Source organism: Culex pipiens, chromosome 1, assembly GCF_016801865.2.
Source record: "Culex pipiens pallens isolate TS chromosome 1, TS_CPP_V2, whole genome shotgun sequence".
NCBI lineage: Eukaryota > Metazoa > Arthropoda > Insecta > Diptera > Culicidae > Culex > Culex pipiens.
Window position 1 is genome coordinate 3,039,110 of NC_068937.1, and position 23,170 is coordinate 3,062,279.

At 38.3% G+C, this 23,170-nt stretch overlaps 1 long non-coding RNA gene across 1 annotated transcript; it reads right to left on the bottom strand.

The window, feature by feature from the left end:
- Positions 1-12,547: 12,547 nt before the first annotated feature.
- On the bottom strand, positions 12,548-22,820 carry LOC120432243 (uncharacterized). Its single transcript, XR_008211703.1, has 2 exons — positions 22,299-22,820; positions 12,548-13,087 (listed from the first exon to the last, which is right to left on the bottom strand). It is a non-coding gene; the product is annotated as an uncharacterized LOC120432243 (long non-coding RNA).
- Between the last annotated feature and the right edge of the window lie 350 nt (positions 22,821-23,170).

Here is a 23,170-nt window from a genome sequence, read left to right on the forward strand (position 1 = left end):
CCGTCGACTCGCGTTGCGCGACAAATAATTAAGCTTATGTACAGGTGTGGATCATGAGTCATCCTCACCTGAAAAGCCCTTCATTAAATTTCGCCAATTGTTAGGCAATCAAAAAAATGGTTAAGCTTTCAATTATGAATGTGCGATGTTTTTCCACAGGGGAAATTGAGGGTGTGGCTTAACCAAATTCATTGGCATGTTCGTTCAATGGAGAATTCGACCTTCTCATTATTGACCAACATTTTTGAGAATGTTTTAGGAACATAATTTTGATATTCCAATAACATAATTTAAAGTTTCACGACAATGGTTCGAACCCATGACTTCAGATTTTGAGGTGTACTCACTACACCATACGGAAAGTCATGAAGAATTGCAGAGGTCTGCACAATTTAATTCATGAGGTTCATCGATGCTTCTCATCGGAACGGACAACTTTTAGTAGAACAAAATTTAGTAGAGTTTTCGGGGACTGACTATAAAAACCCCAAAATTCTTGAGGAGGGCAGTTAGTTCCAGAGTTAGTTCCAGAATTAGTTCCAGTCAGTTCCAGCCAGCTCCACTCCAGTGCAGTTCCAGTTCCAGAAGACGCCCCAGACCAGCCGGACCCGCCAGCAGCCACCAGTAGCAGAGGCCCCAGTCCAGCCGGACTTAGCGGTGGAGGCCGCAGTCCGCCGGGACTTAGCCGCCGTGAAGAGTCCGCCGGGACTTAGCCGCTGTGAAGAGTCCACCCGGGACTTAGGAGTTCGGGGTCTGGCATGGTTTGGCGAAGAGGTCTGGAGGACAAGTCTGGCTTCGACGTAGAGAATTGGCTCGACGAAAGTCTTAATGAAATCAGCAACAAAAAGTTGAGTGATGTGATCGTGCGCGTATAAGTTGACAAAAATGTAATCTTTAAAAAAGTGTAATATACAGATAAGTGAAGTTTACTGATCTGTTTTGACTCTACAAGTAAATATCACAAAAATCCTGAAAGCCTAAACCGCTCGGGCCGTTCACAGGTCCATCCTTCATCGTCGTCGTCAAAACTAGGGCAAAAGTATCTTTCAAGTCTGGGAGAGATGGTCTTTTTAGGTGTTTTTGAGATTGAAATGCACATAAACCCTGTGTTGGCAACTTCAGTAATTACAGTAATTTTAGTAATTTTAGTAATTTTAGAAATTTTATTATTTTTTTGTAATTTGAGTTATTTCAGTAATTTTAGTAACTTTAGTAATTTTAGTAACTTTAGTAATTTTAGTAATTTTAGTAATTTTAGTAATTTTAGTAATTTTAGTAATTTTAGTAATTTTAGTAATATTAGTAATTTTAGTAATTTTAGTAATTTTAGTAATTTTAGTAATTTTAGTAATTTTAGTAATTTTAGTAATTTTAGTAATTTTAGTAATTTTAGTAATTTCAGTAATTTTAGTAATTTTAGTAATTTTAGTAATTTTAGTAATTTTAGTAATTTTAGTAATTTTAGTAATTTTAGTTATTTTAGTAATTTTAGTAATTTTAGTAATTTTAGTAATTTTAGTAATTTTAGTAATTTTAGTAATTTAAGTAATTTTAGTAATTTAAGTAATTTTAGTAATTTTAGTAATTTTAGAAATTTTATTATTTTTTTGTAATTTGAGTTATTTTAGTAATTTTAGTAACTTTAGTAATTTTAGTAACTTTAGTAATTTTAGTAATTTTAGTAATTTTAGTAATTTTAGTAATTTAAGTAATTTAAGTAATTTTAGTAATTTTAGTAATTTTAGTAATTTTAGTAATTTTAGTAATTTTAGTAATTTTAGTAATTTTAATAATTTTAGTAATTTTAGTAATTTTATTAATTTAAGTAATTTTAGTTATTTTAGTAATTTTAGTAATTTTAGTAATTTTAGTAATTTTAGTAATTTTAGTAATTTTAGTAATTTTAGTAATTTTAGTAATTTTAGTAATTTAAGTAATTTAAGTAATTTTAGTAATTTAAGTAATTTTAGTAATTTTAGTAATTTTAGTAATTTTAGTAATTTTAGTAATTTTAGTAATTTTAGTAATTGTAGTAATTTTAAGTAATTTTAGTAATTTTAGTAATTTTAGTAATTTTAGTAATTTTAGTAATTTTCGTAATTTTAGTAATTTTAGGTAATTTTAGCACTTTTAGTAATTTTAGTAATTTTAGGAGGAGCAGACACTCCTAACCTCACCAAACGAGACAATTCTGAGAGCTAAAATGCAATCCAGAGGAGATTATCACAAAGAGGGGCATGACTCTTTTTTCTGGGGTAGAAATGTCATCCTAGAAATGAGTTCTTCCCCGGAGCAAGATAAATGAACCAGCCTTGCAGCTTTGTTTCAGTCGGGAGGGTTCATCTACCCTCTTGGAATGCTCTGCAAGTGCTGGAAAGATTTATCAAACTGGAGAATCATGAGAAGTCTGATAAAATAATCCCTCTGACGTTGCAGGAAATTGAAAAATGCACTTTAATGTTGGAAATGAATAAAAATTAGCTTTAAAAATTTGAATTGGGACTCACTTTTCAGTAAAAGTTGGCATATTTTCACATGACACTTGTCTGCCACTAGAAGTTCATCGTAGCATCGTAGCAGGCCACGGCAGTAATCCTTCAAGTACATGCTGCGCCACTACTCCCTCGTCATAGCTTACTGCGTTGTATTATGAATTCTCGAAGGAGGGTTCCTGGAAAAGGTGGAGGGCAGGATTAGTTCTAATGCAACCCTTGCAGCTGCTGTAGCAAACAGCTTGCTACGATTTGAAGTGGAGGTACGATGGAAATGTGCATTCAGTTCGAAGTTATGTAATGAAGCCCTGAAGGAAGATTTGAATAGACCTTGAGTGAGCCAGAAGAATTTTGAAATATCACTGGAAACTGATATGTTATTTGTGCATTTACTTTCAAAGTCAAAGAATTTCGTTCTTGTTCCTAGATACTGGTATTTTTATTACTTAAACAAATAAACTAGCACATTGTTATGTTATTTCCAACTCAAAAGATTAACATTTCACAAATCACACCCAAAACTTTCACTAAATTGTTGCTCTCCCGTGACTCTTTCAACAACTTTCCAGACCTTGGTCCACTACAAAAATGTTCGGTTAGCCACGATTTTTCCACTCTACCGAATTTTGTTATACCCCTCGGGAAATGAACCAAAGGCAAGATAAAGTGCTGCAGGAGGCATGATAAAATTCAGTTTAGTATGGCGAGAAAAGAACTCCTTACGAAAAAATCAACAACATTTTCAAGTAAAAAGCTCACCTCCCCAAAATTACCCCACTTTGCTTTGTTTGGTTTTTCCACCCAAATGAAGCTCGCGCGCAGCAAGCCATGAGCAACAATTTATTGGTGTGAAAAGTGGGAGCAGCAGGCGAATAACTTATAACCCGTCAGTGGTTTCCACAAGACTGCTTGGATGGGGGATGCACACCTTCTTCAGGGGAAGCAGGATCCAAGCCACGTGGGAGCGGGGTTAGTTGAGGATTTCTTGGAGCTTTTTGTTTTTACTCAAGGAGGCGCTACGATTTGTGGGTTGAGGAAGCCGCCTCCTTCGATTGGGTTGGGTAGGGTACTTCACAGAAAGAAATAGGTGCGTTTGTACTTCACTTAATCAACAACCATTATTTGCTCTACAAAGTGAGTTTTTTTTTGTGGAATCATGAAAAAATCTCAAAAGTTCCTTCAAATCAACCTACCTTAGGAGGCCATGACAGAGCAAACTTTCCGCATGGCCTACCCCAATCGACCCCAGACAAACCGGGACGAATTAGGCTTCAACCACACATAAATCTCCCCGATTACTGCGATCCGTCGTCACGTTGGCAGTGTTGACAAGCCTCCGCAAATTCTTCGATTTTTTCCTCCATTTCTCGTTTCTTTTTCCTCTTTCAGCTATCAAAGTTCATCAAACATCGACAGGATCGGAAATCGATTCCTCCACCGGGAAGATGGTCCTCCAGGCACGAAATTCGAACGTGATAGGATTAGCCGAAAGACTATCTTTAACCGCAGCAGGGCGACCTGTGAGACCAGACAGCGTTACGTTCCGGTCTGTCTTTTTTTGGGAGGGAAGTTTCCTCTCGATTCAAGAGTCGCAAGAATCGTGCCGGGAGCAGAGTTTTGGTCGAGAGTGGCCTAATAAAGCGGATTAGAGTCAGTGGCGAAATAACAAATGTCAGATTCCCTGGGCCAGAAGAGGACGGGAAATACGGAACGATTACGATCTGGGCGATTTTGGGTTTGGTTCAACTGAAAAAAGTGTACTCGACAGTTTCAATCGAGAAGAAAACTATAATCCCGATTACACGTGTTCGTCGTTTGGAGGGGAAAGCTCGTACATTTACCGTTTCGATTGCAAATTGAAAGATATCCGGAGGGCGAGATTCACTAGAGAGTAAGCACCGATTCAGTCTTTAAGCTGTGAATTTTGGTTCGGTGGAGGAGATAAGAGAAGGCTTAGTGTAGTGCTCTGAAATTTTTCTCAAAAACGACAACAAAATGACTGATTATTTTTAGTTCATGCAATTAAAAATAATGTAAAAACGTTTTGAAAAATTGTTAATAGCATAAAAGACTCACCTTCAAAATTGATATTATCTTCTATTCACAATTTTGTAACATCTAATCAAAACATTAGCATTCTAATAACGTCTTTCTAGTCCAAACCTGGCCAAGTTTAGGTAAACCAAAATTCCCAACTCCTTTCAAAAGCTATTTCCAGTGGCATCTTCTGTAAAAACAACCCCTCCCTCACCTACTGCCTCAAAAACTCCTTCTGCAAACACTCCACCGGATGAGAGGACCCCCTTCCCCAATTTCTGATTTGAGTGGCCATTCTTGAACACGACCATTTTTTTTTGAAAGATTGGAAGGGGCATTTATCCACTGGAGAAGCGAAAGAACAATATTTATTTTTCGACAGAGAGAGAATATTCTCTTCCTGGCCCCAAAATAGATCCCCAGACTACGGCAGACAATGGCAGGTTTGCTTTTTAAGAGGAAGCGTTGAAAAAGGGGGGGGGGGGTCTTTTCTTAAGCCACTCCGGTCTTTCGGTCAAGTTCCTCAAAGAGAGAGAAAGTGAACTTTTCCTAGCTCGGAAGATTTGCTTGCCAAAGTTGCGGTGAAAATCCAGCATGGTCGTAGTAGAGCAATTCTCTACGAAATCGGTCTTTTTTCTTCAATTTTAATTTTTGTATTTTTTAATCCGGCTGAAACTTTTTTGGTGCCTTCGGTATGCCCAAAGAAGCCATTTTGCATCATTAGTTTGTCCATATAATTTTCCATACAAATTCGGCAGCTGTCCATACAAAAATGATGTATGAAAATTCAAAAATCTGTATCTTTTGAAGGAATTTTTTGATCGATTTGGTGTCTTCGGCAAAGTTGTAGGTATGGATACGGACTACACTGGAAAAAATAATACACGGTAAAAAAAAATTTGGTGATTTTTTTATTTAACTTTTTATCACTAAAACTTGATTTACAAAAAAACACTATTTTTAATTTTTTTTATTTTTTGATATGTTTTAGAAGACATAAAATGCCAACTTTTCAGAAATTTCCAGGTTGTGCAAAAAATCACTGACCGAGTTATGAATTTTTTTATCAATACTGATTTTTTCAAAAAATCGAAATTTTGGTCGTAAAAATTTTTCAACTTCATTTTTCGATGTAAAATCAAATTTGCAATCAAAAAGTACTTTAGTAAAATTTTGATAAAGTGCACCGTTTTCAAGTTATAGCCATATTTAAGTGACTTTTTTGAAAATAGTCGCAGTTTTTCATTTTTTTAAATTAGTGCACATGTTTGCCCAGTTTTGAAAAAAATATTTTTGAAAAGCTGAGAAAATTCTCTATATTTTGCTTATTCGGACTATGTTGATACGACCTTTAGTTGCTGAGATATTGCAATGCAAAGGTTTAAAAACAGGAAAATTGATGTTTTCTAAGTTTCACCCAAACAACCCACCATTTTCTATCGTCAATATCTCAGCAACTAATGGTCCGATTTTCAATGTTAATATATGAAACAATTGTGAAATTTTCCGATCTTTTCGAAAAAAATATTTTTGGAATTTTCAAATCAAGACAAACATTTTAAAAGGGCGTAATATTGAATGTTTGGCCTTTGTGAAATGTTAGTCTTGATTTGAAAATTCCAAAAATATTTTTTTCGAAGAGATCGGAAAATTTCACAAATGTTTCATATATTAACATTGAAAATCGGACCATTAGTTGCTGAGATATTGACGATAGAAAATGGTGGGTTGTTTGGGTGAAACTTAGAAAACATCAATTTTCCTGTTTTTAAACCTTTGCATTGCAATATCTCAGCAACTAAAGGTCGTATCAACAAAGTCCAAATAAGCAAAATATAGAGAATTTTCTCAGCTTTTCAAAAATATTTTTTTCAAAACTGGGCAAACATGTGCACTAATTTAAAAAAATGAAAAACTGCGACTATTTTCAAAAAAGTCACTTAAATATGGCTATAACTTGAAAACGGTGCACTTTATCAAAATTTCAGTAAAGTACTTTTTGATTGCAAATTTGATTTTACATCGAAAAATGAAGTTGAAAAATTTTTACGACCAAAATTTCGATTTTTTGAAAAAATCAGTATTGATTAAAAAATTCATAACTCGGTCAGTGATTTTTTGCACAACCTGGAAATTTCTGAAAAGTTGGCATTTTATGCCTTCTAAAACATATCAAAAAATAAAAAAAATTAAAAATAGTGTTTTTTTGTAAATCAAGTTTTAGTGATAAAAAGTTAAATAAAAAAATCACCAAATTTTTTTTACCGTGTATTATTTTTTTCCAGTGTAGTCCGTATCCATACCTACAACTTTGCCGAAGACACCAAATCGATCAAAAAATTCCTTCAAAAGATACAGATTTTTGAATTTTCATACATCATTTTTGTATGGACAGCTGCCGAATTTGTATGGAAAATTATATGGACAAACTAATGATGCAAAATGGCTTCTTTGGGCATACCGAAGGCACCAAAAAAGTTTCAGTCGGATTAAAAAATACAAAAAAAAATCGAATGACCGAAATCCTAGAGAACTGCTCAGTAGGCGGGGTGCGATGAGGGGGAGGAAAACTTAATTGCAAAAATTCCCTAAATAAAATATCAGCCAATTTGTTTCAGTGCAAACGAGGGAGGAGAGCGTTACTGGCTGTTTTTTGGAGTGGCCAGGAATGACTGCTAATCCTGATTTGTGAAGTTGACTAATTTTTGCCCTTCGGAGGTTGAGACGCAGAGGGATTATTTGAGGAACTTGGAAAAGTAAACTTCAATGTGAAGTTTGACTCAAAACTTTAAGCTAAGGCGTTTTCGCTAATCACAAACTGAGCATAAATTGGTAGTCAAATCTTGGAATTGAAAAATCTTAACTTCTTTTCACATAATTTGAAAAAGTCAGCTTAAAAAATCTAGCAATAAATCCATCGTCATAATTCCGTCCAACAAAATAAGTAATAATTCCCGGTCGTAATTGAATACCATTGAAAACATGTTTTTCCTCCCACCTTTTCTCTCTGTGGAAAACCACCCCATTTTCCACACATTTAATGATGGTGTAGAAAAAACAGCAACAAAGAAAAAAACATTCATCACCAACAAGTGGGTCGGGAAAACAATTTGTTTTATATTTTCCACCACTTTTTGGTGCGCAACTTTTCCTGCGTGCACTGCACCACACTGATATTATTCATTTTCCACGCTGCATCGCAGCAAGCCTTGCAAAGGGGTGGGAAAACATATGCGCGACTCAGCTAGGTTTGCCTGTCAGATAAAAATGCCGCATTGGAGACGTTTTCTTGAGATTTTTGTTTTGTAAAGGTTGGTGTAGAATGAAAAGTTGCAAGTGACTTTTTGAATTTGAATGAAAAAATTAGTAAATTTTGAACAGTAAACATAAATTTTTGAATCTTTTTTTGACAGAGTACTAAAATTAATTTTATGAAAATTTAGCAACTTCATTCTAAATCAACCTTCACTAAAAAAGCATCAACCAGTTAGCAGGACACACCCCGAAAAATCCTCGCAGCAAGCCACGAAAAAGTGCTTTGCATTGCAGTTTTTCGCCGCATTCCACACCCCGAAACAGAAAAGAATCGGAGCTTTTACGCTTACTACGATCGGAATGATTGCAGTCTTGCTTCTGCGGCAGAGTCGCGCCACTATCTTGAAATGTCTTTTTTCGTCTGTTGTATTTCGGCTGTTAAGAAAAGAACTTTTTATTTACTTTTACTTAAGCAGTTGAAAATTGTGGGGTTTCTTCCTTTTTTGTTGTGTTTTCTTTGGCAAACATAATGGCTTTAATTTCCTGACTTGCATTTTATGTGAGTGTGTGAGCTGAGTGTTTTAGCAATATGTGTAAATTGTTGAGTCGAAAAGAGTCAGTAAAAGTTTTTCTCTAGAGCAAACCACTATCTTTTGTGCTCAGTAAACGCTCAGCAAACAAACGAACATTTTGCGATAACTTTTTTTCTCGCAATTTCACACATTAATGGTGTGAACTTTTTTCAGTGTTTTCAGGGTTGTCCTTAAGGATTATTATCATTATTAACTCATTAAATTCCCCCAAAATTAATCTCCTTATCTAAAGCTAAACAACGCCTACTGCTCTCTCCTGACTAAAACAACTCGGTTTAACTAAAAATTAAAACCCGAAACCGGTTGCCATGGCCTCCTGTGCGAACTAGAACCCAACCAACCACTCGCATTCACAACAATGTTGATTGAAAAGTTGGTCCTGCCGAAATCGGACAGCCCACCGAAGGTGGGTGAGAAATTCGATTTGCCACCCCCGATCTCGTGCGACTAATGGCCTGTCGAAACTTTTGCGGCGTTTCTGTCAGAAGCAGAACCCTCCAGTGCAAAATACCTGGCCACACACATGCCTCAAACTAGTTGTTTTAATTATGCTTGATTCCTCGAAATCCGTTTCCGATTTTGTTCCAGTGAATTTGTTTCAGGGGAAAATTTTGCATGGTTCAGTTTGAAAACGACAAACGAAAAACTTGTTCCGCTGAAAGCATACTTGTAGGGGAAAACTATTTTTCAATATAAGACCCAGCATTTACCACCAGAGTGCGCGTGCTAAAAGGAAATTTCTCCGTTTTTTTGAAAGAAAAAATAGATGGAAATACTTTTCCCCTTCAAGGTTGGAAGCATCAAAGAGAAAAAAAGCGATCAACAGGAAAACTTGCCTCCACACTTTGATGCCTTCTGATTGATCTTGGCAACATTTTTACACCAAACTTGAACCAACTCAGCAGAGTTAGAAAAAAAACGGAGAGTTCGTCGCCTAATGGCAATCCAATCCTATCCGAGTAGGCTGCTGAAAGTTGGAGCTTTGCAGTGAGTGGGTAAAGGGCGCCTACTTTGACTGTTTTTGATGGCTAGGAAAAGTTTTTCTGTTGGAGAAAATAGGAAAAGTGTCATTCCAAATCGTCCTCTTCGGAAAAGTGGGAAAAGTTGTTGCATGTTGAGAGAAAAGTTTTTTTTCGCAAATAGGTTTGGCATTGTGTGTGGCATGTGAAAGTTCAAAAATTTGTTTGTGTTGTAAACTTGAGACATTATTTATAGATATCAGTTTGAAGAAATTTTAATTGATTTCAATTAAGTATTTGTAATCAACAGCAATTTCAGTAATCATATCAGTTGCAAATCCCACCATGCCATGAGTTGTTTATCCGCTAGCCTGCTGTGATTATTGAAGCCAACGCTCAAATATTTCAACTGAAATCGGATTATTTGCTTTCCAGCGTTATCTCCATCATTTACCGATGCGAAAATGTTCAAATATTTATTCGATGCATTTGAAAATCGATTATTTACAGATTGGCACACTCAATTTGTGTAAAACCCCAAACAAAAACTGACCTCACTGGAAAAAATCAACAACTCCAAACAGTCCATCGAAGCAGTTCATGAACGTCGTCACGTTTCGCCGTCGATGAAGTTAACAGCCTGCTGCGATTTCCCTTAGGGGGAGATCGCAAAAGTTTTCCACCACCGGTTGCATAACAACAGGCTGCGGTGTCGTATAAAAGCTGGAGAAAGTCCCTCGGCGGATGGAGGGGCAACTTTTGGCCACTATTAAGTAAGTGTTTATCGTGACAGTTTTATGAAGCTGTTGGCTTTGAGAGTAAGAAAAAGTCAACTTTCTTGGGAAAAGTTGTTGCAGATTTTTTGGTCAGAAAGTCACGGCTAAAGTTGTATTAATTATGGCCTATCTACAATCACTTAGCTTAGAACATCTAAGTAAAGTAGTTACTTAGGAAAGTCTGCAACTTACGTTCGTCATCCACAATCAACTTAGAAAACTTGCTGGGCTGATATACGTTGCTATGCAGTTGTTTGTTTACCTTTGATATGGAAACGTCAACTTACCGTAGATTTTGAAATTTTCCAAACCAAACGTCAGTTTCTAATTTGATTACTTTTCCATTGTAGAAACTCAGATTCATTTCCATTGATTCAAATTCCTAAGCTAAGTGAAATTTTCTAAGCTAAGTGATTGTAGATAGGCCATTAGGTGAAGACCTACCTGTGTGGCATCAAAAGGTGGACGCGTGGGGTGCAATCTAGTAGGCTCTGGGATTAATTTTTCATCCAATGTTTGTCGAAGTAACGAGATAAAACGCATACACGCTGAATAAAACCTGGGCAGATTGAAGTACTAATTGTGCCCGACGTTTTCCAAGTGTAATGCAAATATGTTGGAGCATTTTTTCTCTTATTTGAGGACGGGTCCGGAACGACGAATGATAAAGCTTCACGAGCAAATATACACAAGGACGATAAAAAAAGTTTTCATTCATTGCGATAATTGAATGCGTTTATTATGCATGCGGGATGAGCACTTGAAAATGAACTGGAAATGAAAATAGATTTGAAAAATTTATATTTTTTTAGAAATTGATCTTTTCTAGCTAGATTTAACTAAGTTCTCGCTGTTTAAAATAGAAGTTAAAAAAAAACTTCAAATTTCCAATGGGCACTTCAGGGTTGGCCATGGTAAAAAACGAGCTTGTAAGTGCGGTTCACCAACCACTATCATCGCCTACTGTGAAGAGATGAAAAAGGAAATCCCACATTCAAAATGAGTCCCCTTGGAGCCATGGCCTACTGGGATGGGAATAAAATGGCAAATAAAAAAGGGTCCTTGAAGGGAACAAAAAGGCCAGATAATTGCCCTTGCTCCATGATATCGGACCACTCTGGGGCACTCCTGTGAATAATCAGCTCATGTTGGTTTGAGATAGAAAAGAGGTTTAAGAATTTCAATAACTGATAGTTTTTGAGTGAATTTAAATCATGAACATACCAAAAATGCTCAGAACGCAAGTTCCACAACATCACCGGAAGCACTCATAATCCATCTCACGAGCTCACTTTGACAAACACAAATTACCTCACCCGTCATCTTCATCAATCGCAAGACGACGACGACTCCACCAAACTCATCCAAGTATGCCACGGCTGCTGGTGCATCCTGAACGCGCTTGCTACGATTGCACAACGCCACTTGCGTGCTTCCTCACGCGGAAGTTGTTTTGCTTCCAGCTGCCTACTGCGACCGAGCTCTTCGTCAACAACTCCGAGATTGCTCTTAGTTCGCTCCGTCGAGCATCGTTCCGTCGTTGGCAGGCGTGCCCGTGCGGAAGCAAAACGGTACACACTTCCGTCCCGCTGTCAAGATGACGGCGTCGGGTTTGAAATGTCACTTTCGACGGTGTTTGTTTGAAAACATTGTTAAACTATCGAAAGTGTGTTGTTGTGCCTTAAGCTGTTTTTGTTTGTCGAAGGAAAAGTGATTTTCTTCTCATCTGGATATTTTTTGACGTCCTACCAGTTGATTCCTTCGTCAGCAACATGATCCACTTTACTTTCTAAAAGGAAACTTGCGGTTTAGATAAATTTCAAGGAGGAAGTTTTCATCGATGTCTGTTCGACCTTTCAAATTAACTTCTGCAAAGTAGCAAAACTTGAAGAGGGCTAATGTTTTACGACCTACAAGGCCAAAAGTACACACAGTTCAGCTTGAAACCATCATCCAAGTTGGCCCTGCGTTCTCCGTTACGACCGACGAGAAACACCCAAGTCATGGCATGCTACGAGATGACACCGCTTTGGCGATGCGTTTTGGTCGTCGCTTGCTACGAGAGCAAACCTTTTTTTACGAGCACCAACCAAGTCAGGGCCTGGTCCTGCTCCGGTGTCAGCCAACTGTCGCCAGACCAGAATGGGAAGCTCCAAAAGACGACCACGACGTTGTTTGCCTTCAGTACCGTAATTATTACCCAAGGTCCGCTTTGCATTAACTGATAGTGAGACTTGAGTGACATGCCTTGCATGTGTGTGTGCAATATTTACCCACTCTTGGCTACCATCAGTGACAGTTAATGAAGTGTCATTCGGATGTTTGTCGTGATTACAAGAGTTGCTTTTGGAGACGCAGCCTGTCGTGGCTGGAGCGGGATTTCCTTCAGATTTTCCGACTATTTCGGATTATTTTCGGAGACACAGAAACACGCGTTGTTTAGGCCCAAAACATAACACAAGACTGTTTATTCTTTTCTCTCTCTCGCGTCAACCAAGCACACGCACACAACTCAACACCAATGTATATTCGAAGCAAGGTGTGACATTTCCTATTACTAGCTTGTATGAGTATCTTATTTATTCATCGCCTACCAATCTCATCCACTACATCCTCCTCCTCTTCTACTCTCTGATCAATGAAATTACAACAAATACATCAATGAGAACCTAACCTATACAATATTTTAATTTCATGCAATGGCCTTTTTTTTTTTTGCCAGGAAAAGCCTTATAACATCCGGCGTAAAAACCTGAATCTTTTCAAAACAATTTACAATATATTTCTAATCTCGTATACAATAGTTTCTTTGAAGCTAAATAACAGTGAACGATGTCGTCTAATCGATGCCCGAGCTAGATAACAGTGAGCGATGTCCTATATCCGATGCCCTTCAACGTTCTTGGCAGTTTGCTGCTACCGGTTGTTCCAACTCTAGGCCCAATGTGGTCCGCCAATTTATCCTGGAAATACACCTTAAAAAAAAACAAAAAAAACAAAAACCTAACCAAAAGAGGCTAGATGCAACGATAATTAGAACTTAATGATTAAATAATGTCTAGTTCCACCTATCTTTTAAATAAGCATGATATTGCGTATTTCAACCAATTTTCCAACATCATAATCTTAACCTAAGTCGTGTTGATCAAAAGTCTACAGCTCTATTTAAGTCCATCACTTCAAAAGACTGAAATTCTTTCAAAAATAATATAATTTGTTTTACCAACCACTTTTCATTTCTTGCATTTTACCCATTTTCTATGAATCAATCCGCAGCTCAAATTTAAGTCGTCAAGGTTTCAAGCCTATCGATCCTTAAACCATCACTTCAAAAAGACTGAAATTCTTTAAAAAATTATCTATTTTGTTTTACCAATAACTTTTCATTTCTAGCATTTTACCCATTTTCAGAGAATCAATCCGGAGCTCAAATTTAAGTCGTCAAGGTTACAAGCCTATCGATCCTTAAACCATCACTTCAAAAAGACTGAAATTCTTTAAAAAATATCTATTTTGTTTTACCAATCACTTTTCATTTCTTGCATTTTACCCATTTTCTGAGAATCAATCCGGAGCTCAAATTTAAGTCGTCAAGGTTACAAGCCTATCGATCCTTAAACCATCACTTCAAAAAGACTGAAATTCCTTTAAAAAATATCTATTTTGTTTTACCAATCACTTTTCATTTCTTACATTTTACCCATTTTCTGAGAATCAATCCGGAGCTCAAATTTAAGTCGTCAAGGTTATAAGCCTATCGATCCTTAAACCATCACATCAAAAAGACTGAAATTCTTTAAAAAAATATCTTTTTTGTTTTACCAATCACTTTTCATTTCTAGCATTTTACCCATTTTCAGAGAATCAATCCGGAGCTCAAATTTAAGTCGTCAAGGTTACAAGCCTATCGATCCTTAAACCATCACTTCAAAAAGACTGAAATTCTTTAAAAAATTATCTATTTTGTTTTACCAATAACTTTTCATTTCTAGCATTTTACCCATTTTCAGAGAATCAATCCGGAGCTCAAATTTAAGTCGTCAAGGTTACAAGCCTATCGATCCTTAAACCATCACATCAAAAAGACTGAAATTCTTAAAAAAATATCTATTTTCTTGCATTTTACCCATTTTCTGAGAATCAATCCGGAGCTCAAATTTAAGTCGTCAAGGTTATAAGCCTATCGATCCTTAAACCATCACATCAAAAAGACTGAAATTCTTTAAAAAATATCTATTTTGTTTTTCCAATCACTTTTCATTTCTTGCATTTTACCCATTTTCTGAGAATCAATCCGGAGCTCAAATTTGAGTCGTCAAGGTTATAAGCCTATCGATCCTTAAACCATCACATCAAAAAGACTGAAATTCTTTAAAAAAATATCTTTTTTGTTTTACCAATAACTTTTCATTCCTAGCATTTTACCCATTTTCAGAGAATCAATCCGGAGCTCAAATTTAAGTCGTCAAGGTTACAAGCCTATCGATCCTTAAACCATCACATCAAAAAGACTGAAATTCTTAAAAAAAATATCTATTTTCTTGCATTTTACCCATTTTCTGAGAATCAATCCGGAGCTCAAATTTAAGTCGTCAAGGTTATAAGCCTATCGATCCTTAAACCATCACATCAAAAAGACTGAAATTCTTTAAAAAATATCTATTTTGTTTTTCCAATCACTTTTCATTTCTTGCATTTTACCCATTTTCTAAGAATCAATCCGGAGCTCAAATTTGAGTCGTCAAGGTTATAAGCCTATCGATCCTTAAACCATCACATCAAAAAGACTGAAATTCTTTAAAAAAATATCTTTTTTGTTTTTCCAATCACTTTTCATTTCTTGCATTTTACCCATTTTCTGAGAATCAATCCGGAGCTCAAATTTAAGTCGTCAAGGTTACAAGCCTATCGATCCTTAAACCATCACATCAAAAAGACTGAAATTCTTAAAAAAATATCTATTTTCTTGCATTTTACCCATTTTCTGAGAATCAATCCGGAGCTCAAATTTAAGTCGTCAAGGTTATAAGCCTATCGATCCTTAAACCATCACATCAAAAAGACTGAAATTCTTTAAAAAATATCTATTTTGTTTTTCCAATCACTTTTCATTTCTTGCATTTTACCCATTTTCTGAGAATCAATCCGGAGCTCAAATTTGAGTCGTCAAGGTTATAAGCCTATCGATCCTTAAACCATCACATCAAAAAGACTGAAATTCTTTAAAAAAATATCTTTTTTGTTTTACCAATAACTTTTCATTCCTAGCATTTTACCCATTTTCAGAGAATCAATCCGGAGCTCAAATTTAAGTCGTCAAGGTTACAAGCCTATCGATCCTTAAACCATCACATCAAAAAGACTGAAATTCTTAAAAAAAATATCTATTTTCTTGCATTTTACCCATTTTCTGAGAATCAATCCGGAGCTCAAATTTAAGTCGTCAAGGTTATAAGCCTATCGATCCTTAAACCATCACATCAAAAAGACTGAAATTCTTTAAAAAATATCTATTTTGTTTTTCCAATCACTTTTCATTTCTTGCATTTTACCCATTTTCTAAGAATCAATCCGGAGCTCAAATTTGAGTCGTCAAGGTTATAAGCCTATCGATCCTTAAACCATCACATCAAAAAGACTGAAATTCTTTAAAAAAATATCTTTTTTGTTTTTCCAATCACTTTTCATTTCTTGCATTTTACCCATTTTCAGAGAATCAATCCGGAGCTCAAATTTAAGTCGTCAAGGTTACAAGCCTATCGATCCTTAAACCATCACATCAAAAAGACTGAAATTCTTAAAAAAATATCTATTTTCTTGCATTTTACCCATTTTCTGAGAATCAATCCGGAGCTCAAATTTAAGTCGTCAAGGTTATAAGCCTATCGATCCTTAAACCATCACATCAAAAAGACTGAAATTCTTTAAAAAATATCTATTTTGTTTTTCCAATCACTTTTCATTTCTTGCATTTTACCCATTTTCTGAGAATCAATCCGGAGCTCAAATTTAAGTCGTCAAGGTTATAAGCCTATCGATCCTTAAACCATCACATCAAAAAGACTGAAATTCTTTAAAAAATATCTATTTTGTTTTACCAATCACTTTTCATTTCTTGCATTTTACCCATTTTCTGAGAATCAATCCGGAGCTCAAATTTAAGTCGTCAAGGTTATAAGCCTATCGATCCTTAAACCATCACTTCAAAAAGACTGAAATTCTTAAAAAAATATCTATTTTGTTTTTCCAATCACTTTTCATTTCTTGTATTTTACCCATTTTCAGAGAATCAATCCGGAGCTCAAATTTAAGTCGTCAAGGCCTATCGATCCTTAAACCATCACTTCAAAAAGACTGAAATTCTTTTAAAAAAAATATCTATTTTGTTTTACCAATAACTTTTCATTTCTAGCATTTTACTCATTTTCTGAGAATCAATCCGGAGCTCAAATTTAAGTCGTCAAGGTTATAAGCCTATCGATCATAACATAACATAACATCAAAAGACTGAATTTTTCGTTATTAATATCTATTTTCAGAAGTTCAATCAGGAATGTGAATTAATATCGTCAAGGTTATGAGCCTAACGATCTTTAATCACAGGTAATGACAGAAAAGTCTGAAATTCTTTCCAAAGATAAAAATTATTCGAAGCTCAAATTTAAATATTGAAGTTGTTCAATACGATTTTTTAAGTTCATATAAAATAAATTATACGTTCGCTTTATTTAAAGATGCTTTTAAGCATATAATTGCTAACGTCATCTCTTCTTCTCGCATAGTACTTAAAATATTGTAGCTTCTTTGAATCTTAGTCTAAGGCATTTTTCCTTTGTTTTTGGTCAAGGCAAGCATTTTGCTCGAAGTTCCAATATCCATGTACTAACCTCTCGAGGGACTCAAGCTAAAACTTGCAACATTCACGCCGCAACGTCGCTGAGAAAGAATCTTGTACCTGCTGTACCCTCTCAAGGGACTCAAGCTCAAAACTCCAACATTTGCGTTCTACCCTCACGGGGGACTCAAACTCTTATTCATTTACGGACATGCTCTACCCTCCCAGGGGACTCAAGCTCAAATTTTCAACAATTACGCTCTACCCTCTCAGGGGACTCAAGCTCAAAACCCCAACATTTGCGTTCTACCCTCACGGGGGACTCAAACTCTAAATCATTTACGTACACGCTCTACCCTCCCAGGGGACTCAAGCATACATTTTCAACAATTACGCTCTACCCTCTCAGGGGACTCAAGCCATGCTACCTTGTTGTACCCTCTCAAGGGACTCAAGCTCAAAAACTCCAACATTTGCGTTCTACCCTCACGGGGGACTCAAACTCTGATTCATTTACGGACATGCTCTACCCTCCCAGGGGACTCAAGCTAAAATTTTCAACAATTACGCTCTACCCTCTCAGGGGACTCAAGCTCAAAACTCCAACATTTGCGTTCTACCCTCACGGGGGACTCAAACTCTAAATCATTTACGTACACGCTCTACCCTCCCAGGGGACTCAAGCTCAAATTTTCAACAATTACGTTCTACCCTCTCAGGGGACTCAAGCTCAAAACTTCAACATTTGCGTTCTACCCTCACGGGGGACTCAAACTCTTATTCATTTACGGACATGCTCTACCCTCCCAGGGGACTCAAGCTCAAATTTTCAACAATTACGCTCTACTCTCTCAGGGGACTCAAGCTCAAAACTCCAACATTTGCGTTCTACCCTCACGGGGGACTCGAACTCTAATTTATTTAAGTACACGCTCTACCCTCCCAGGGGACTCAAGCATACATTTTCAACAATTACGCTCTACCCTCTCAGGGAACTCAAGCCATGCTACCATGTTGTACCCTCTCAAGGGACTCAAGCTCAAAAACTCCAACATTTGCGTTCTACCCTCACGGGGGACTCAAACTCTGATTCATTTACGGACATGCTCTACCCTCCCAGGGGACTCAAGCTAAAATTTTCAACAATTACGCTCTACCCTCCCAGGGGACTCAAGCTCAAATTTTCAACAATTACGTTCTACCCTCTCAGGGGACTCAAGCTCAAAACTTCAACATTTGCGTTCTACCCTCACGGGGGACTCAAACTCTTATTCATTTACGGACATGCTCTACCCTCCCAGGGGACTCAAGCTCAAATTTTCAACAATTACGCTCTACTCTCTCAGGGGACTCAAGCTCAAAACTCCAACATTTGCGTTCTACCCTCACGGGGGACTCAAACTCTTATTCATTTACGGACATGCTCTACCCTCCCAGGGGACTCAAGCTCAAATTTTCAACAATTACGCTCTACCCTCTCAGGGGACTCAAGCTCAAAACCCCAACATTTGCGTTCTACCCTCACGGGGGACTCGAACTCTAATTTATTTAAGTACACGCTCTACCCTCCCAGGGGACTCAAGCATACATTTTCAACAATTACGCTCTACCCTCTCAGGGAACTCAAGCCATGCTACCATGTTGTACCCTCTCAAGGGACTCAAGCTCAAAAACTCCAACATTTGCGTTCTACCCTCACGGGGGACTCAAACTCTGATTCATTTACGGACATGCTCTACCCTCCCAGGGGACTCAAGCTAAAATTTTCAACAATTACGCTCTACCCTCTCAGGGGACTCAAGCTCAAAACTCCAACATTTGCGTTCTACCCTCACGGGGGACTCGAACTCTAATTTATTTAAGTACACGCTCTACCCTCCCAGGGGACTCAAGCATACATTTTCAACAATTACGCTCTACCCTCTCAGGGGACTCAAGCTCAAAACTCCAACATTTGCGTTCTACCCTCACTGGGGACTCAAACTCTAATTGATTTTCGTACACACTCTATCCTTCCAGGGGACTCAAGCATACATTTTCAACAATTACGCTCTACCCTCTCAGGGGACTCAAGCTCAAAACCCCAACATTTGCGTTCTACCCTCACGGGGGACTCAAACTCTAAATCATTTACGTACACGCTCTACCCTCCCAGGGGACTCAAGCATACATTTTCAACAATTACGCTCTACCCTCTCAGGGGACTCAAGCCATGCTACCTTGTTGTACCCTCTCAAGGGACTCAAGCTCAAAAACTCCAACATTTGCGTTCTACCCTCACGGGGGACTCAAACTCTTATTCATTTACGGACATGCTCTACCCTCCCAGGGGACTCAAGCTCAAATTTTCAACAATTACGCTCTACCCTCTCAGGGGACTCAAGCTCAAAACTCCAACATTTGCGTTCTACCCTCACGGGGGACTCAAACTCTTATTCATTTACGGACATGCTCTACCCTCCCAGGGGACTCAAGCTCAAATTTTCAACAATTACGTTCTACCCTCTCAGGGGACTCAAGCTCAAAACTTCAACATTTGCGTTCTACCCTCACGGGGGACTCAAACTCTTATTCATTTACGGACATGCTCTACCCTCCCAGGGGACTCAAGCTCAAATTTTCAACAATTACGCTCTACTCTCTCAGGGGACTCAAGCTCAAAACTCCAACATTTGCGTTCTACCCTCACGGGGGACTCAAACTCTTATTCATTTACGGACATGCTCTACCCTCCCAGGGGACTCAAGCTCAAATTTTCAACAATTACGCTCTACCCTCTCAGGGGACTCAAGCTCAAAACCCCAACATTTGCGTTCTACCCTCACGGGGGACTCAAACTCTAAATCATTTACGTACACGCTCTACCCTCCCAGGGGACTCAAGCATACATTTTCAACAATTACGCTCTACCCTCTCAGGGGACTCAAGCCATGCTACCTTGTTGTACCCTCTCAAGGGACTCAAGCTCAAAAACTCCAACATTTGCGTTCTACCCTCACGGGGGACTCAAACTCTGATTCATTTACGGACATGCTCTACCCTCCCAGGGGACTCAAGCTAAAATTTTCAACAATTACGCTCTACCCTCTCAGGGGACTCAAGCTCAAAACTCCAACATTTGCGTTCTACCCTCACGGGGGACTCAAACTCTAAATCATTTACGTACACGCTCTACCCTCCCAGGGGACTCAAGCTCAAATTTTCAACAATTACGTTCTACCCTCTCAGGGGACTCAAGCTCAAAACTTCAACATTTGCGTTCTACCCTCACGGGGGACTCAAACTCTTATTCATTTACGGACATGCTCTACCCTCCCAGGGGACTCAAGCTCAAATTTTCAACAATTACGCTCTACCCTCTCAGGGGACTCAAGCTCAAAACCCCAACATTTGCGTTCTACCCTCACGGGGGACTCAAACTCTAAATCATTTACGTACACGCTCTACCCTCCCAGGGGACTCAAGCATACATTTTCAACAATTACGCTCTACCCTCTCAGGGGACTCAAGCCATGCTACCTTGTTGTACCCTCTCAAGGGACTCAAGCTCAAAAACTCCAACATTTGCGTTCTACCCTCACGGGGGACTCAAACTCTTATTCATTTACGGACATGCTCTACCCTCCCAGGGGACTCAAGCTCAAATTTTCAACAATTACGCTCTACCCTCTCAGGGGACTCAAGCTCAAAACCCCAACATTTGCGTTCTACCCTCACGGGGGACTCAAACTCTGATTCATTTACGGACATGCTCTACCCTCCCAGGGGACTCAAGCTAAAATTTTCAACAATTACGCTCTACCCTCTCAGGGGACTCAAGCTCAAAACTCCAACATTTGCGTTCTACCCTCACGGGGGACTCAAACTCTTATTTATTTAAGTACACGCTCTACCCTCCCAGGGGACTCAAGCTCAAATTTTCAACAATTACGTTCTACCCTCTCAGGGGACTCAAGCTCAAAACTTCAACATTTGCGTTCTACCCTCACGGGGGACTCAAACTCTGATTCATTTACGGACATGCTCTACCCTCCCAGGGGACTCAAGCTCAAATTTTCAACAATTACGCTCTACCCTCTCAGGGGACTCAAGCTCAAAACCCCAACATTTGCGTTCTACCCTCACGGGGGACTCAAACTCTAAATCATTTACGTACACGCTCTACCCTCCCAGGGGACTCAAGCATACATTTTCAACAATTACGCTCTACCCTCTCAGGGGACTCAAGCTCAAAACTCCAACATTTGCGTTCTACCCTCACTGGGGACTCAAACTCTAATTCATTTTCGTACACACTCTATCCTTCCAGGGGACTCAAGCATACATTTTCAACAATTACGCTCTACCCTCTCAGGGGACTCAAGCCATGCTACCATGCTGTACCCTCTCAAGGGACTCAAGTTCAAAAACTCCAACATTTGCGTTCTACCCTCACGAGGGACTCAAACTCTAATACATTTACGTACACGCTCTATCCTCTCAAGGGACTCAAGCTCAAATTTTCAACAATCACGCTCTACTTCCGCTCTACCTTCTCAGGGGACTCAAGCCATGCTACCATGCTCTACCCTTTCAAGGGACTCAAGCTCAAAAGCTCCAACATTTGCGTTCTACCCTCACGAGGGACTCAAACTCTAATTCATTTACGTCCATGCTCTACCCTCCCAGGGGGCTCAAGCATAAATTTACAGCATTCACGCTTTACCCTGTCAGGAAACTCAAACATTAATTTTCAAATGACATTCACAAACGTTCTTCTATACTATCAAGAATACATTATAATTGCTATATTATGAAACATCTGAATTTATCTTTACGCCAAGAAAATCATCTTTTTCACTGTTCACTGTATCGTTGTAACAATATGTAGCGTTTCTTCTATAATAATAAAATGTTTAATTAACTCGTTCAGACAACCAATGGTCTAACACAATTTTCAACGTTGTCCCACAAAAACTAGAATTTTGATCAAACATCGGCCTTTTGTCGGACTGACAGTAGATCATCTACCATATGCTGATTTTAAAAGAGTCGGTCCTACATCGTGGTAATGTTTCGACGCTTTTTCTTACAGGGTAAACACTTGTCAAGTATTTCGTCTCTGTTTATGCTTTTTTTTTGCCGCAAAAGCTTACCGAACCAGGTTTTTTAATAACAAATTTCATGCAATTTCGGTCCTCCTCCTGCAATAACTTGGTCACGATTTACTTGGCAAAATTAACGGCGCCGTTCACAAAATAGTTAACAACAAAAAACCCGTAAAATTATTCGGACATTCACCGAGTTTTGTTAATGTTGCAATTGCAGTTCACTAAAACCACTATTTTGAACATAACAACACTGTTACTCACGTTTTTTAGTGATAAACATCTGTTCCGTCGTTCGGAACAAAACATTTCAGCTCAATCATGCAGTCGTCAAAACGCCCGACGTTTGTCGAGCCATGTCAGCCACTTGGCCTAATATCCAACCTTTTTGTTTTTTTACCGGGCAGCTCCATCATGGCTTCCCAAGCGTCACAGAACAGCAACCGAACTAAGCGGAAAAATGCACTGAACTTTTCACATTTTCACTGTAAAAACATGTTTCTTCATTATTAAACAATCGCGGGAGCGCTGTTTGCGCCATTGTCGTGGCTGGAGCGGGATTTCCTTCAGATTTTCCGACTATTTCGGATTATTTTCGGAGACACAGAAACACGCGTTGTTTAGGCCCAAAACATAACACAAGACTGTTTATTCTTTTCTCTCTCTCGCGTCAACCAAGCACACGCACACAACTCAACACCAATGTATATTCGAAGCAAGGTGTGACATTTCCTATTACTAGCTTGTATGAGTATCTTATTTATTCATCGCCTACCAATCTCATCCACTACACAGCCCTTGTTTGAGCTAATGTCGCCCCCCTCGGAGAGTGGCAACACTTTGGCTACTTTGTTTACCCTTCTAAGTAACTGTCACTTGCCTTGGCAACACTGTTTTGCTGTGTTCTCTGTGATGGTTTGTGTAAAATAATCGGAACACGGTCCGGTCAAAGGGTCGGAACCCTTTCCGGCCTAAATTATTCACTGAGAAAAATCGCTCTTTTCTTTTCTGCCTTTTCCTGAAACCACCTACATTCGATCATTAGAGAAGGGATCACAAAGGAACGGTAAAACCGGAAGATTATGACCGGGGCAATGGTTCCGACTCAGTCCCGGAAAGAACATTATTTGCATACG